Source organism: Antennarius striatus, chromosome 6 (genome assembly GCF_040054535.1).
Source record: "Antennarius striatus isolate MH-2024 chromosome 6, ASM4005453v1, whole genome shotgun sequence".
Taxonomy (NCBI): domain Eukaryota; kingdom Metazoa; phylum Chordata; class Actinopteri; order Lophiiformes; family Antennariidae; genus Antennarius; species Antennarius striatus.
In genome coordinates, this window is record NC_090781.1 from 3,050,001 (window position 1) to 3,067,500 (window position 17,500).

At 43.7% G+C, this 17,500-nt stretch overlaps 11 non-coding genes and 2 pseudogenes across 11 annotated transcripts; all 13 read left to right on the plus strand.

The window, feature by feature from the left end:
• Window positions 1–107, plus strand: part of LOC137597862 (5S ribosomal RNA) — a 109-nt pseudogene extending 2 nt beyond the window's left edge.
• A 478-nt stretch (window positions 108–585) lies between these two features.
• On the plus strand, window positions 586–704 carry LOC137597562 (5S ribosomal RNA). Its single transcript, XR_011035929.1, has one exon. It is a non-coding gene; the product is annotated as a 5S ribosomal RNA (ribosomal RNA).
• Window positions 705–1,548: 844 nt separating this feature from the next.
• On the plus strand, window positions 1,549–1,667 carry LOC137597563 (5S ribosomal RNA). The gene has a single exon (XR_011035930.1). It is a non-coding gene; the product is annotated as a 5S ribosomal RNA (ribosomal RNA).
• Window positions 1,668–2,157: 490 nt separating this feature from the next.
• LOC137597564 (5S ribosomal RNA) lies at window positions 2,158–2,276 on the plus strand. The gene has a single exon (XR_011035931.1). It is a non-coding gene; the product is annotated as a 5S ribosomal RNA (ribosomal RNA).
• Window positions 2,277–2,830: 554 nt separating this feature from the next.
• On the plus strand, window positions 2,831–2,949 carry LOC137597565 (5S ribosomal RNA). The gene has a single exon (XR_011035932.1). It is a non-coding gene; the product is annotated as a 5S ribosomal RNA (ribosomal RNA).
• A 474-nt stretch (window positions 2,950–3,423) lies between these two features.
• LOC137597566 (5S ribosomal RNA) lies at window positions 3,424–3,542 on the plus strand. Its single transcript, XR_011035933.1, has one exon. It is a non-coding gene; the product is annotated as a 5S ribosomal RNA (ribosomal RNA).
• Window positions 3,543–13,415: 9,873 nt separating this feature from the next.
• LOC137597568 (5S ribosomal RNA) lies at window positions 13,416–13,534 on the plus strand. Its single transcript, XR_011035935.1, has one exon. It is a non-coding gene; the product is annotated as a 5S ribosomal RNA (ribosomal RNA).
• A 406-nt stretch (window positions 13,535–13,940) lies between these two features.
• On the plus strand, window positions 13,941–14,049 carry LOC137597864 (5S ribosomal RNA; annotated as a pseudogene).
• Window positions 14,050–14,855: 806 nt separating this feature from the next.
• Window positions 14,856–14,974, plus strand: LOC137597569 (5S ribosomal RNA). The gene has a single exon (XR_011035936.1). It is a non-coding gene; the product is annotated as a 5S ribosomal RNA (ribosomal RNA).
• Window positions 14,975–15,488: 514 nt separating this feature from the next.
• Window positions 15,489–15,607, plus strand: LOC137597570 (5S ribosomal RNA). The gene has a single exon (XR_011035937.1). It is a non-coding gene; the product is annotated as a 5S ribosomal RNA (ribosomal RNA).
• Window positions 15,608–16,089: 482 nt separating this feature from the next.
• Window positions 16,090–16,208, plus strand: LOC137597571 (5S ribosomal RNA). Its single transcript, XR_011035938.1, has one exon. It is a non-coding gene; the product is annotated as a 5S ribosomal RNA (ribosomal RNA).
• Window positions 16,209–16,590: 382 nt separating this feature from the next.
• LOC137597572 (5S ribosomal RNA) lies at window positions 16,591–16,709 on the plus strand. Its single transcript, XR_011035939.1, has one exon. It is a non-coding gene; the product is annotated as a 5S ribosomal RNA (ribosomal RNA).
• A 394-nt stretch (window positions 16,710–17,103) lies between these two features.
• LOC137597574 (5S ribosomal RNA) lies at window positions 17,104–17,222 on the plus strand. Its single transcript, XR_011035941.1, has one exon. It is a non-coding gene; the product is annotated as a 5S ribosomal RNA (ribosomal RNA).
• The last annotated feature ends 278 nt before the right edge of the window (window positions 17,223–17,500 follow it).

Sequence of the window (17,500 nt, forward strand, 5' to 3'; positions counted from 1 at the left end):
TTACGGCCATACCACTCTGAACACGCCCGATCTCGGAAGCTAAGCAGAGTCGGGCCTGGTTAGTACTTGGATGGGAGACCGCCTGGGAATACCAGGTGCCGTAAGCTTTTTCTTTTTCTGTCCCCCCGCCAGCAGAGGGCGTTTGGAAGGAAAGACAGACGAGTCAAGTTGTTTCATGAGCTAAAGTTGTATTGAATAAAAGTTTGATGAATGAATTGATTGAATGATGAAATGAAATTGATCCCAGAGAAAAGTAAAAATGTTGTTGTATAAGTTAGGGCTGACTAGCAATGACTTTTGTATGAATACTATCTATGTATCTATCTATCTATCTATCTATCTATCTATCTATCTATCTATCTATCTATCTATCTATCTATCTATCTATCTATCTATCTATCTATCTATCTATCTATCTATCTATCTATCTATCTATCTATCTATCTATCTATGTATGTATCTATCTATCTATCTATCTATCTATCTATCTATGCATCTATACATCTATGCATGCATGTATGTATTGAAGCAAGCTATGTGTGTGCCATTCCACCTTTATATAGGGTTTTTTTGACCAGTATAGTTGCTTACGGCCATACCACTCTGAACACGCCCGATCTCGTCCGATCTCGGAAGCTAAGCAGAGTCGGGCCTGGTTAGTACTTGGATGGGAGACCGCCTGGGAATACCAGGTGCCGTAAGCTTTTTCTTTTTCTGTCCCCCCGCCAGCAGAGGGCGTTTGGAAGGAAAGACAGACGAGTCAAGTTGTTTTATGAGCTAAAGTTGTATGTAATAAAAGTTTGATGAATGAATTGATTGAATGATGAAATGAAATTGATCCCAGAGAAAAGTAAAAATGTTGTTGTATAAGTTAGGGCTGACTAGCAATGACTTTTGTATGAATACTATCTATGTATCTATCTATCTATGTATCTATCTATCTATCTATCTATCTATGTATGTATCTATCTATCTATCTATCTATCTATCTATCTATCTATCTATCTATGTATCTATCTATCTATCTATCTATCTATCTATCTATCTATCTATGCATCTATACATCTATGCATGCATGTATGTATTGAAGCAAGCTATGTGTGTGCCATGCCACCTTTATATAGGGTTTTTTTGACCAGTATAGTTGCTTACGGCCATACCACTCTGAACACGCCCGATCTCGTCCGATCTCGGAAGCTAAGCAGAGTCGGGCCTGGTTAATGAATACTATCTATGTATGTATCTATCTATGTATCTATCTATCTATCTATCTATCTATCTATCTATCTATCTATCTATCTATCTATCTATCTATCTATCTATCTATCTATGTATCTATCTATCTATCTATCTATCTATCTATCTATCTATCTATCTATCTATCTATCTATCTATCTATCTATCTATCTATCTATCTATGTATGTATCTATCTATCTATCTATCTATCTATCTATGCATCTATACATCTATGCATGCATGTATGTATTGAAGCAAGCTATGTGTGTGCCATGCCACCTTTATATAGGGTTTTTTTGACCAGTATAGTTGCTTACGGCCATACCACTCTGAACACGCCCGATCTCGTCCGATCTCGGAAGCTAAGCAGAGTCGGGCCTGGTTAGTACTTGGATGGGAGACCGCCTGGGAATACCAGGTGCCGTAAGCTTTTTCTTTTTCTGTCCCCCCGCCAGCAGAGGGCGTTTGGAAGGAAAGACAGACGAGTCAAGTTGTTTTATGAGCTAAAGTTGTATGTAATAAAAGTTTGATGAATGAATTGATTGAATGATGAAATGAAATTGATCCCAGAGAAAAGTAAAAATGTTGTTGTATAAGTTAGGGCTGACTAGCAATGACTTTTGTATGAATACTATCTATGTATCTATCTATCTATGTATCTATCTATCTATCTATCTATCTATCTATCTATCTATCTATCTATCTATCTATCTATCTATCTATCTATCTATCTATCTATCTATCTATCTATCTATCTATCTATCTATCTATCTATCTATCTATCTATGTATGTATCTATCTATCTATCTATCTATCTATCTATCTATGCATCTATACATCTATGCATGCATGTATGTATTGAAGCAAGCTATGTGTGTGCCATTCCACCTTTATATAGGGTTTTTTTGACCAGTATAGTTGCTTACGGCCATACCACTCTGAACACGCCCGATCTCGTCCGATCTCGGAAGCTAAGCAGAGTCGGGCCTGGTTAGTACTTGGATGGGAGACCGCCTGGGAATACCAGGTGCCGTAAGCTTTTTCTTTTTCTGTCCCCCCGCCAGCAGAGGGCGTTTGGAAGGAAAGACAGACGAGTCAAGTTGTTTCATGAGCTAAAGTTGTATGGAATAAAAGTTTGATGAATGAATTGATTGAATGATGAAATGAAATTGATCCCAGAGAAAAGTAAAAATGTTGTTGTATAAGTTAGGGCTGACTAGCAATGACTTTTGTATGAATACTATCTATGTATGTATCTATCTATGTATCTATCTATCTATCTATCTATCTATCTATCTATCTATCTATCTATCTATCTATCTATCTATCTATCTATCTATCTATCTATCTATCTATCTATCTATCTATGTATGTATCTATCTATCTATCTATCTATCTATCTATCTATCTATCTATCTATCTATCTATCTATCTATGTATGTATCTATCTATCTATCTATCTATCTATCTATCTATCTATCTATCTATCTATCTATCTATGCATCTATACATCTATGCATGCATGTATGTATTGAAGCAAGCTATGTGTGTGCCATTCCACCTTTATATAGGGTTTTTTTGACCAGTATAGTTGCTTACGGCCATACCACTCTGAACACGCCCGATCTCGTCCGATCTCGGAAGCTAAGCAGAGTCGGGCCTGGTTAGTACTTGGATGGGAGACCGCCTGGGAATACCAGGTGCCGTAAGCTTTTTCTTTTTCTGTCCCCCCGCCAGCAGAGGGCGTTTGGAAGGAAAGACAGACGAGTCAAGTTGTTTCATGAGCTAAAGTTGTATTGAATAAAAGTTTGATGAATGAATTGATTGAATGATGAAATGAAATTGATCCCAGAGAAAAGTAAAAATGTTGTTGTATAAGTTAGGGCTGACTAGCAATGACTTTTGTATGAATACTATCTATGTATCTATCTATCTATCTATCTATCTATCTATCTATCTATCTATCTATCTATCTATCTATCTATCTATGTATGTATCTATCTATCTATCTATCTATCTATCTATCTATCTATCTATCTATCTATCTATCTATCTATCTATCTATCTATCTATCTATCTATCTATCTATCTATGCATCTATACATCTATGCATGCATGTATGTATTGAAGCAAGCTATGTGTGTGCCATGCCACCTTTATATAGGGTTTTTTTGACCAGTATAGTTGCTTACGGCCATACCACTCTGAACACGCCCGATCTCGTCCGATCTCGGAAGCTAAGCAGAGTCGGGCCTGGTTAGTACTTGGATGGGAGACCGCCTGGGAATACCAGGTGCCGTAAGCTTTTTCTTTTTCTGTCCCCCCGCCAGCAGAGGGCGTTTGGAAGGAAAGACAGACGAGTCAAGTTGTTTTATGAGCTAAAGTTGTATGTAATAAAAGTTTGATGAATGAATTGATTGAATGATGAAATGAAATTGATCCCAGAGAAAAGTAAAAATGTTGTTGTATAAGTTAGGGCTGACTAGCAATGACTTTTGTATGAATACTATCTATGTATCTATCTATCTATGTATGTATCTATCTATCTATCTATCTATGTATGTATCTATCTATCTATCTATCTATCTATCTATCTATCTATCTATCTATCTATCTATCTATCTATCTATCTATCTATCTATCTATGTATCTATCTATCTATCTATCTATCTATCTATCTATCTGTAAGATAAGCTAAAACTTAGATGAAGTATATGTGTGTTTCTAAAATATCATAATCTACATTTAGAAGTGCTGCACCCGAATGTACTAACAAACACATCCTGTTCCAGTTAATCACCTACTGCAGACAGCTACAACCTTGATGACGATTAGAATGTTCCAACATAGATAACCACAAGTTAACTCCCAACATGTAGAAAAACGTCTTATTGTTCTCGACCTTGTGTGTGATCTAAACTGTTACGACGCCTGCGCGCGTCTTTATCTAACCCTGCTCTATCCATTTTTTAATAAAAGAAAGCAGCCGGGTGGGACAGAGTCAGAGTCTACTTTGAATTGCACCAAGTCAAGTGCATCTCTTCTGTGTCTCTCCCTGCTGCAGCTGGTAAAACTTTAAAACCTCTCTGGGTGCCTTTGTCTGATGACCCTGGTCTAGCTTAGAACAGTTTTTGAGTGAATGTTCGAGATTTAGACCCAACATTTCTCTGGTGCCGAAACCCGGGACCCAAGACCTGGACTTCAAATCGACGCGGGAACGCGAAGGCCATCGAACCAAACCACATTCCATCACACTACGTTCGTCGCTCCGAAAAAGGCCTAACTTGACTTCCTGCGCCGAGGAGAAGCTCCGGTGACGGGTCCCCCGTGAACCAGGGCAACATCGGACAAGGTAAAATCTGATAAATAAAAAGAATTCAAGTGAAATTTTGTTGTGTTGCAAGGCTGGACCATATAATACCAATTTAAATAAGCAAGAGATCTCCTAATAGGTTCAGTCTGTCCGGGACGACTGACCGGGCCCCCTCCCACGTAAAGTAACTCGTGAGAGCTGGAAAAGGGGTGCCTATTGAGTTGAGTTAGGACCTGAATCTTCCTGTATACACGGCAGTGCGCGTCGAGTTCCGACCCACGGTGTTTCAAACTGATTCCGCGGCGAAAAACGTTAAGAGTCCGTCAAGACCGACGCAGTGTGTCTTCGGTGCAACGTTTCTGCGTACCAGAGTCGACTATAAAGAAACCCTAAATTTTAAGAATCAAACGTTGGTCCAGCCTTCACAAAAAAAAATACGTTAAAAAAGCCCAGAGAAGGAAAAGTGCACTATAAAGCGGTTCGAACCCAAAAGTGTTTCATTGTTTCATGTCATGTCTGTCTTCGATGTGTCCACTGCTTGGCTATAAACGTGAAAGTTAAGAGTGAATGATAAACTAACATCGGATCAGCGGATCCATTCTGTGCTGTGTGGCAGATTGTGTCTGTGGACAAGCGTTTGCTCCGTTCGCGCGCGTCGTCCGTTCACGCACACACACACACACACACATACACACACACACAGACACACAGACACACACAATCATCCTTTTCATTGTAAGACATTATTACTCACATTTAATGTAAAGAACATTTCTGTCGCATGAAATTTCTGAAATATTCTGATTTTATTTAAAACTAAATGAAGTTTTCTTTTCCGTTTTGTTTGTTCTAATTCGTGGTTGTAGTTTGAAGTTTAGGACACTACAAGCCCTCATTCCTCACACACACACACACGCACACACAAACATTTGCACCATGGGACAGACCCAAGCAAAAGACATTGCAACCAAACCTGACGTCCGCTTTATGCAACAATGTCATGCGGACTCATGTAAATTTCTGAAAAAATGGATCAAGAAACACGGATTCAACCCATGTTTGAAGAACTCTGAGGAAATGACAGAATTGGTCCGAAGATTGCGAGAAGAGCGAAAGGAAAAACTGAGGAAAGGAAAGAAAACAAATGTGAAAGATGAGGAGCTGAAAATGGCCAAACTTTGGCTCGAACAAAGCACAAAAAGAGTCCTCGCCATCCGAGTGAAAGACGAAAAAAAGAAGGCAAAACAGTCAGCCACGATGGCTGCGCTGGGCATCTCCCCAGACCACGAGACAACGCCCAAACAGCCATCCGAACACTCGACTGAAGCAATTGATCGCCACGAAAGCCAAAGCAAGTCTGACGAAAAACAGGAAGATCCTCAGAGCACCCTCGAGGGGCGGACCCAAAAGAACCGCCTCAAAAGAAATGCCAACCCACGCCTACCAGATGATAGCTCACCCTCCCTCACCCGTCATGCTCGCAGACAGCAAGAACGCTTGTATCCTGAGCTGCCACAAGAGGGCGTGCAAAACTCACCTCAACAAATGAACAACCCATTCGCCACCAGCAGCCCTCCAGCATACACAGGCAGCCCACAGTTTCAACCACTCCCCAAAGCCTACGGCCCCCTCTCATGGCCCGATAGCCCAGCCCAAACAACTGGGGCCGTCACCCAATACCCCATGTTCGCCGTTGCAAATCCGGCCTACACAGGCCAGCCGGATGGCCAGCCACCAACCATCCTGGTACACCGCCCATGGACTCAGCAGGAATGCACCGAAGCTTGCAAGGGCCTTGGAGACGTCGAAAATAACCCCACAGAATGGACAATTAACTTCCGCAGCTTGGCTCTTAGCTACCACCTCAACGGCAGAGAAATGGAAAGCGCCCTTAGAATGGCTCTAGGACATCGCTGGAGCAGAGTACGAGGCTCCTTCAACCCGAACGGAACCGATGGCGCCCCCCTCCCACACGACTCAAACGACCTAGCCGGAAGGACAGCAGCAGTCCTCCACAGAGTGGAACAAACCTTCAGAAAAGTCCCAGACTACTCCAAGATCCACCAGTGCCGCCAACAACTCTCTGAGTCTGTCGAAGAATACAGAGCCCGCCTGGAAGAGGTCTTCAGAAACAATAGCGGCCTCCAAGACGACCAAAACCCAAATGGTGCTTACCAAAGCCAACTTAAGAGTCACCTCATGGATGGCATGCAAGAGTCCATCCGAAGATTCATCCAGAAATACCTCATTACCTGGAGGACTGCCACAGTTCAGGAAATCATCCAGTGGGCAACACATGCCACTGAGGTGCAACAAAAACGCAAAGCTTCGGACGCAACAGCCAAACTCATGACTATCCTGGAAGGAGTCGACGCCCTCACCACGGTCGACCCCCCAGCGCCGACTGGCATTTACTACCAAAACGCCCGTCGCAGCAGAGGACGAGGCCGTCCCAACCAGGACCACAGACGCTACTCACGCCGCACGGCTACTCAAGACGACATCTGCTACAACTGCAACAAAGCAGGTCACTTTGCCCGGGACTGCCCCCTTCCCAAAACTGGATACAGAGGCCCTTCAAGACGAGACCCCCCGTTCAACCCTAGTCATTCACAATGACTAGCACGGGACCGCAGTGTAGACGATGGAGGAAGTGATGCACCAGATCCAGACGTGCCCCTCCAGATCTTAGACCTGCAGGCAATTTTCTCGTCCCTAGTAATTCCAACTGAAGCCACCAGAACCCTTCTGGTAGGCCCACTGCAAACAGCCGTCACCTTCGTCTGTGACACTGGAGCTGAGGTGTCACTCATCCGTGATGACGTTCCAGGTCTGAAACCCTCCGGTCGGAGCATACTCGTGGTAGGGGCCTCTGGAAAACCAACGCCCAATCCCTGGTCCAAAAAATGTAAAGTCATTGACGAAGATGGAACGGAAGTCACGACCACCTTCGTTCTGAGCCCACACTGTCCAGTCAACCTTTTAGGCCGAGACCTCCTTGTAGCACTCAACCTCAGTATTCTCGCTGACGGAACGACGCTCAAAGTCTCCAAAATGGACAACACATCACTATTGGTCCTCGAAAGTCCGTCCACGCCTACCACTTTCTATGCCTTGGACCTAACCACAGCAGGGCCCTCTTCGGTGACCCTAGACCTCCTCGCACAGACAAAATCTTCAGTCCCATGCCATTCTACAGTCATCCAAACGCAATTCCCCCTCCATGTGACCATCCTCTTCCCTCACCACCCAGTGGACCACAAATGGCTATTGAGGTTTTCTCCATTCCTCTCCACCCCTCTGCCATGGGTTGGTTTGGGTTCACTTTTGATGGGAAGAAATACACTTATACGAGACTCCCTCAAGGTTTCTCCGAAAGTCCCACTATCTTTTCTCAAGAAATCAACAACTGTATCGCACTCCATGGCCATGCCCAAAGCACCCAAATCCTACTCTACGTCGATGACATCCTCATAGCCAGCCCTACACCAGAAGAAAATAAACTCGAAGCTGCATCCTTGTGTACGCACCTGGCCAACACAGGAAACAAAGCCTCACTTGCCAAGATACAATGGTGCCAGCAAGAAGTCACCTTCTTGGGCCACAGAATCTCTGGAGAAGGTCGACAACTGACCGCAGAAAGAAAAGACGCTGTTCTACAAGCACCTCGCCCTGCCACAAAGAGACAGATGATGGCATTCCTGGGCCTGACAAACTACTGCCGTGCATGGATTGCGTCCTACGCCGAGAAAACACAGCCACTTCTAAACCTCATATACTCAGAAGATTTGCCCCTGTCTGCCCGCCTGGATTGGACCCCCGAAGCTGCAGAGGCCTTCACAGCACTCAAATACGTCATCACAGACTCCGGGGTCCTGGCCCTGCCCAACTACAAAAAACCCTTCACCCAAACGGTTGATTGCAAAAGCGGTTTCATGACATCTGTCCTCCTCCAACCCCATGGCCAAAAGCTCAAGCCAATAGCCTACTACTCCAAGAAAATGGACCCTGTCGCCGCTGCGCTACCCCCATGTGTTCAGGCCATCTGTGCCGCCGCCATGGCTATCACCATGTCAGCCGAATTGGTCCTGTTCCACCCTCTGACCCTACTTGTTAACCATGCAATCGATATTTTGCTCACCCAAACCAAAATGTCCTTCCTCTCACCAGCTCGACATCTCAACGTAACCGCTACGTTGCTCTCACAGCCCCATTTAACCATCAAACGGTGCGGCACCCTGAACCCCGCTACACTGTTGCCTACTGCCGAAGATGGTGACCCACATGACTGCCAAGAACGCACGTCTGTCTGTTGTAAGCCCCGAAAAGACCTCCAGGACACACCGCTTTCGACTGGCCATATTGTGTTTGTTGATGGCTCCTCCTCCAAAGCCCCTGATGGAACGAACCACACTGGCTATGCCGTAGTCACACAAACCTCTACTCTAAAGTCTGGTAAACTGCCTGGCAATTGGTCTGCCCAAGCTGCAGAATTAACGGCCCTCACAGAAGCATGCAAACTTTTTCGTGGAGATGACGTCACAATCTATACGGACAGCCAATATGCATTCTCCACACTCCACATTTTTGCCGCCCAATGGGCTAGACGCGGTATGAAGACCTCCTCGGGCCGACCCGTCATGCACGCCACGCTCCTCCAAGACCTTTTGGAGGCCGTCCTCCTACCCAGAACCATAGCAGTTTGCAAATGTGCCGCCCATACGTCAGGCACCGACCCAGTCTCCCTAGGCAACGCCAAGGCTGATGCAGCCGCTAAGATTGCAGCCAAACACGCCGTCTCCATGCACCTTCATCAAGCCTCCAGATCGCGTGTTCCTGAATCGATCCCCCTTGAAGTCCTTAAAGACATGCAATCGGCTGCCCCGGACAAAGAAAAGACCTCATGGATGCTGTCTGGTGCTACCGTCACCGACGACCTTTACCATGTTGACAAGAAGCCATGCATTCCCCGCAGCTTGTTCCACACGATTGCTGTGCTGAGTCATGGCAAGAGCCATGTCTCAACAGGAGGGATGATATCAATAGTGGAACAAGCCTTTCATATGTCACAAGGCCTCCAAACCTTCTTCAAAAATTTTTGTAGGAACTGCATCACATGCTGCCGCCACAACAGCCAAGGCAACGTTAGACCAAAACGAGGACAACATCCAGTCGGCTCCTACCCGTTTGAAATCATCCACATGGACTTCATCGAGCTTAACACAGTCCAAAACTACAAGTACTGTCTAGTGTTGATTGATACACTAACCAAATGGGTCGAACTAGTCCCATCCAAACATGCAGATGCACTCACAGTTGCCAAAGCCTTATGCAAACACATCATCCCAGAACACGGTATACCACGCGTTATTCGTAGCGACAATGGTACACACTTCGTCAACGAAATTGTCCAAAACATAAGTAAACACCTTGGCATCGAACTAAAACATCACTGTGCGTATCACCCGCAAAGTGCAGGCCTAGTTGAAAGAACAAACGGTACGGTCAAATTGCGACTCCGCAAAACCATGGAAGAAACCAAAAAGCCATGGCCAGAGTGTTTAGACTTAGTCAAAACATACATGCGCATCACACCCACAAGCACAGGTCTGACACCATTCGAAGCGGTACACGGCCGACCATTCAACCTCCCACTGTGGGAAGGTCAAACGGTACAAGAACAAATAGGCCAGCTCGATCCCCTGACAGAATGGCTGTGCAAACTCTTTGAAAAAAGAGAAATCCAAAGAGCAAATGATCTGCCCCCTTCCTCTTTATCTCTGTCGCCCACACAGACGCTGCTGAGACCTGGGGACCTGATCTTGCTTAAGGTGATCAAGAGAAAAAACTGGTCAAGTCCTAAGTGGAATGGGCCCTACAGAGTATTGATCACCACCCCCACGGCTGTCAAGATTGCTGAACGAGACACGTGGATACACCAGTCCCATTGCAAGAAGGTCCAAGAATTACAATGAAGGTCCAGCAACTCCTGGTAACAACCATTGGACTCCTGATAGCCACCCCAACTAACCAGCAGAACATCCAAGCAAAAATCTGGGGAGACGAGTCCAAAGCAACAGAATGCCCAACCACCACCAGCTATGATAGAGGTGTTCAACCTTACACATACTGCCTACCCCTCAATGGAACCAAGGCATCGATCACCATCCCCTTGGAAGGACTCACCACCTACTGCTACCGTTGCAACTCCTGGAGGAAACAAGCCAATAAACAACGACGCAACGGAATCAAATACTACGACTTCTACTGGTATGCTGGAGCACCAAGGAATCCTCAAGTGGTCCACTATGACTCCAACCAAGGAGAGCCTTATGAGGAACCATGGAGTCAAGTCTTCCTCTACACATATTGGCCAACACACTCCGGCGATCAGTACCAATGGGCAGTATCGAAAACTGCCAAAGCCTACCGTCAGCTCTTCCCCAAGATGTCAAAAAACGACACCCACGTAGTAATAACAGTTGTGCCCACCACCCCAGGATGCGTCAGATTCAGCCTGTGCCCAGCAACAGATGGCCCGGACCCAGAATTCAACATTCGCGTCTGTGTCTTATCACCTAAAACCATTCCCTCCGTAGTCGGAGGCAACCCTGCTCTCCCAGCAGCTAAAAGACTCATCGCCCCAGCCGTCATCCCGCCAGTACCACACGACGACCCCAGCCACTTTGGGTCTACATGGACTATACACGACGATGAGAACGACCCCGATCATCCTTCTCCATTCCACGCCAACCTTTGGTGGAAGTACGCCAACCTTACAGCCCATAAAGCCAATAAGTCTGGTTGCTATGTTTGCTCCATCCTCCCCCACGCTGTGTCCCAACCACACCTCTACGCATCCCCACTCAGCGAAACCCACTCTCTCAGCATCCTGAACCAGACCCTGGGACTCACCCCCACGGACCCAAACGCACCTCGGTATACCCCACTGCCACGTTTGACCAATGCTACGCCCCTAGGTCTTAGAGCCACTCTCAACCACAATGACCTAGACCATTGCACTGGTATCAATGGCACCTGCTTTCAATTGTGTGTTAACATCACTGGAGCTAATCTGAAAGGCTCCATTATTCCAAGTCACTGCAAAACAATCCGTTCCATTCCCTCTACCACTCACACCATTGCCCTGGATGAGATTTGGTGGCTTTGCGGTTGGAGAGTATATATGGCCCTGCCCCGAAATTCATCTGCTATCTGTGCGCCAGTTCGCGTATCCGACCACACCTACCTTCTGACTCTTGAGGACCTGCCCACCAGAAGAAGCCGATATGTGGATTTCAAACCTCATGATCCCATCTGGGGATCCGATGTCCCCTCGGAAAACAAACATTGGACAACAGGACAAAAAGTCCTCCTAGCCCTTTTTCCAAACATTGGGGTAGGAAAAAACATGTTGCGCCTTGAGACCATCGACTATCGCCTCCAAAGTTTTATTAATGCCTCTATCACCATCAATGATGCCCAGAACAAAGAACTTACTGCTCTACGCCTCATGGCTCTCCAAAACAGGATGGCCCTCGATCTTAGTCTCGCCCCCCAAGGTGGTGTCTGTGCAATGATCGGTGAATCCTGTTGTACCTACATCCCAGACGAGAACTCCACCATCATCGATGCTATGCGTACTATGACGAATCTTCGCCGCGCCATGTCCGCGGACCCTCACCCCCAAGCTGGCTGGCTCGATTGGCTCTTCACTGGCACATGGTCCCAGGTGCTGGTAAAAATCATCTTCCCCTTTGTCGCCGTCGTCGCCCTCTTCCTCCTGACATGTGCCTTTTGCTCATGTTGTGTGATCCCCATGTCCAAACGCATGATGAGCCAGGTGTTCGTTGCCCACCTCCATGCTTACAACCTTGTCAAAATTGAGGACATTGACTCTGACATTGACGAGGAACTATCCTCTATCTAAAGAACTTTCTCCCTCGTCGGGGGAGCAGGCACCCGCCTGGTCCCCTGCTACGTGGTATAGCCACCACCAAGCACCCGTCGCAACTTAAGCGATTGTGGCGCCTTCGGTCAGGCTCACCCTTTTTCCCACAGGTCATCCAGGTCATGAGACTGCCGCTCCGTGCGGAGGGTAGGAGGGGAATTTTCCCTAACTGTGCATTTTTCCATGTTCCCATTCCGAATTGCTTAGGGTTTTTCGCCCCTCCCTGGGTTGACCACCTGTTTGTGACGTTTCTCCCATGATGACACGATGAAAAGCTTTCGAGACAAGTTGTGTTTGATGTTTAGAAACCCACAACAGGAGGGAAATGTAAGATAAGCTAAAACTTAGATGAAGTATATGTGTGTTTCTAAAATATCATAATCTACATTTAGAAGTGCTGCACCCGAATGTACTAACAAACACATCCTGTTCCAGTTAATCACCTACTGCAGACAGCTACAACCTTGATGACGATTAGAATGTTCCAACATAGATAACCACAAGTTAACTCCCAACATGTAGAAAAACGTCTTATTGTTCTCGACCTTGTGTGTGATCTAAACTGTTACGACGCCTGCGCGCGTCTTTATCTAACCCTGCTCTATCCATTTTTTAATAAAAGAAAGCAGCCGGGTGGGACAGAGTCAGAGTCTACTTTGAATTGCACCAAGTCAAGTGCATCTCTTCTGTGTCTCTCCCTGCTGCAGCTGGTAAAACTTTAAAACCTCTCTGGGTGCCTTTGTCTGATGACCCTGGTCTAGCTTAGAACAGTTTTTGAGTGAATGTTCGAGATTTAGACCCAACACTATCTATCTATCTATGCATCTATACATCTATGCATGCATGTATGTATTGAAGCAAGCTATGTGTGTGCCATGCCACCTTTATATAGGGTTTTTTTGACCAGTATAGTTGCTTACGGCCATACCACTCTGAACACGCCCGATCTCGTCCGATCTCGGAAGCTAAGCAGAGTCGGGCCTGGTTAGTACTTGGATGGGAGACCGCCTGGGAATACCAGGTGCCGTAAGCTTTTTCTTTTTCTGTCCCCCCGCCAGCAGAGGGCGTTTGGAAGGAAAGACAGACGAGTCAAGTTGTTTTATGAGCTAAAGTTGTATGTAATAAAAGTTTGATGAATGAATTGATTGAATGATGAAATGAAATTGATCCCAGAGAAAAGTAAAAATGTTGTTGTATAAGTTAGGGCTGACTAGCAATGACTTTTGTATGAATACTATCTATGTATCTATCTATCTATCTATCTATCTATCTATCTATCTATCTATCTATCTATCTATCTATCTATGTATGTATCTATCTATCTATCTATCTATCTATCTATCTATGCATCTATACATCTATGCATGCATGTATGTATTGAAGCAAGCTATGTGTGTGCCATGCCACCTTTATATAGGGTTTTTTTGACCAGTATAGTTGCTTACGGCCATACCACTCTGAACACGTCCGATCTCGGAAGCTAAGCAGAGTCGGGCCTGGTTAGTACTTGGATGGGAGACCGCCTGGGAATACCAGGTGCCGTAAGCTTTTTCTTTTTCTGTCCCCCCGCCAGCAGAGGGCGTTTGGAAGGAAAGACAGACGAGTCAAGTTGTTTTATGAGCTAAAGTTGTATGTAATAAAAGTTTGATGAATGAATTGATTGAATGATGAAATGAAATTGATCCCAGAGAAAAGTAAAAATGTTGTTGTATAAGTTAGGGCTGACTAGCAATGACTTTTGTATGAATACTATCTATGTATCTATCTATCTATGTATCTATCTATCTATCTATCTATCTATCTATCTATCTATCTATCTATCTATCTATCTATCTATCTATCTATGTATCTATCTATCTATGTATCTATCTATCTATCTATCTATCTATCTATCTATCTATCTATCTATCTATCTATCTATCTATCTATCTATCTATCTATCTATGTATGTATCTATCTATCTATCTATCTATCTATCTATCTATCTATCTATCTATCTATCTATCTATCTATCTATCTATCTATCTATGTATGTATCTATCTATCTATCTATCTATCTATCTATCTATCTATCTATCTATCTATCTATGTATCTATCTATCTATGTATGTATCTATCTATCTATCTATCTATCTATCTATCTATCTATCTATCTATCTATCTATCTATCTATCTATCTATCTATCTATCTATCTATCTATCTATCTATCTATCTATCTATCTATGTATGTATCTATCTATCTATCTATCTATCTATCTATGCATCTATACATCTATGCATGCATGTATGTATTGAAGCAAGCTATGTGTGTGCCATTCCACCTTTATATAGGGTTTTTTTGACCAGTATAGTTGCTTACGGCCATACCACTCTGAACACGCCCGATCTCGTCCGATCTCGGAAGCTAAGCAGAGTCGGGCCTGGTTAGTACTTGGATGGGAGACCGCCTGGGAATACCAGGTGCCGTAAGCTTTTTCTTTTTCTGTCCCCCCGCCAGCAGAGGGCGTTTGGAAGGAAAGACAGACGAGTCAAGTTGTTTCATGAGCTAAAGTTGTATTTAATAAAAGTTTGATGAATGAATTGATTGAATGATGAAATGAAATTGATCCCAGAGAAAAGTAAAAATGTTGTTGTATAAGTTAGGGCTGACTAGCAATGACTTTTGTATGAATACTATCTATGTATCTATCTATCTATCTATCTATCTATCTATCTATCTATGTATCTATCTATCTATGTATGTATGTATCTATCTATCTATCTATCTATCTATCTATCTATCTATCTATCTATCTATCTATCTATCTATCTATCTATCTATCTATCTATCTATCTATCTATCTATCTATCTATCTATGTATGTATCTATCTATCTATCTATCTATCTATCTATGCATCTATACATCTATGCATGCATGTATGTATTGAAGCAAGCTATGTGTGTGCCATTCCACCTTTATATAGGGTTTTTTTGACCAGTATAGTTGCTTACGGCCATACCACTCTGAACACGCCCGATCTCGTCCGATCTCGGAAGCTAAGCAGAGTCGGGCCTGGTTAGTACTTGGATGGGAGACCGCCTGGGAATACCAGGTGCCGTAAGCTTTTTCTTTTTCTGTCCCCCCGCCAGCAGAGGGCGTTTGGAAGGAAAGACAGACGAGTCAAGTTGTTTCATGAGCTAAAGTTGTATTTAATAAAAGTTTGATGAATGAATTGATTGAATGATGAAATGAAATTGATCCCAGAGAAAAGTAAAAATGTTGTTGTATAAGTTAGGGCTGACTAGCAATGACTTTTGTATGAATACTATCTATGTATCTATCTATCTATCTATCTATCTATCTATCTATCTATCTATCTATCTATCTATCTATCTATCTATCTATCTATCTATCTATCTATCTATCTATCTATCTATCTATCTATCTATCTATCTATCTATCTATCTATCTATGTATGTATCTATCTATCTATCTATCTATCTATCTATCTATGCATCTATACATCTATGCATGCATGTATATATTGAAGCAAGCTATGTGTGTGCCATTCCACCTTTATATAGGGTTTTTTTGACCAGTATAGTTGCTTACGGCCATACCACTCTGAACACGCCCGATCTCGTCCGATCTCGGAAGCTAAGCAGAGTCGGGCCTGGTTAGTACTTGGATGGGAGACCGCCTGGGAATACCAGGTGCCGTAAGCTTTTTCTTTTTCTGTCCCCCCGCCAGCAGAGGGCGTTTGGAAGGAAAGACAGACGAGTCAAGTTGTTTCATGAGCTAAAGTTGTATTGAATAAAAGTTTGATGAATGAATTGATTGAATGATGAAATGAAATTGATCCCAGAGAAAAGTAAAAATGTTGTTGTATAAGTTAGGGCTGACTAGCAATGACTTTTGTATGAATACTATCTATGTATCTATCTATCTATCTATTTATGTATCTATGTATGTATCTATCTATCTATCTATCTATCTATCTATCTATCTATCTATGCATCTATACATCTATGCATGCATGTATGTATTGAAGCAAGCTATGTGTGTGCCATGCCACCTTTATATAGGGTTTTTTTGACCAGTATAGTTGCTTACGGCCATACCACTCTGAACACGCCCGATCTCGTCCGATCTCGGAAGCTAAGCAGAGTCGGGCCTGGTTAGTACTTGGATGGGAGACCGCCTGGGAATACCAGGTGCCGTAAGCTTTTTCTTTTTCTGTCCCCCCGCCAGCAGAGGGCGTTTGGAAGGAAAGACAGACGAGTCAAGTTGTTTCATGAGCTAAAGTTGTATTGAATAAAAGTTTGATGAATGAATTGATTGAATGATGAAATGAAATTGATCCCAGAGAAAAGTAAAAATGTTGTTGTATAAGTTAGGGCTGACTAGCAATGACTTTTGTATGAATACTATCTATGTATCTATCTATCTATCTATCTATCTATCTATCTATCTATCTATGTATGTATCTATCTATCTATCTATCTATCTATCTATCTATCTATCTATGCATCTATACATCTATGCATGCATGTATGTATTGAAGCAAGCTATGTGTGTGCCATTCCACCTTTATATAGGGTTTTTTTGACCAGTATAGTTGCTTACGGCCATACCACTCTGAACACGCCCGATCTCGTCCGATCTCGGAAGCTAAGCAGAGTCGGGCCTGGTTAGTACTTGGATGGGAGACCGCCTGGGAATACCAGGTGCCGTAAGCTTTTTCTTTTTCTGTCCCCCCGCCAGCAGAGGGCGTTTGGAAGGAAAGACAGACGAGTCAAGTTGTTTCATGAGCTAAAGTTGTATTGAATAAAAGTTTGATGAATGAATTGATTGAATGATGAAATGAAATTGATCCCAGAGAAAAGTAAAAATGTTGTTGTATAAGTTAGGGCTGACTAGCAATGACTTTTGTATGAATACTATCTATGTATCTATCTATCTATCTATCTATCTATCTATCTATCTATCTATCTATCTATCTATCTATCTATCTATG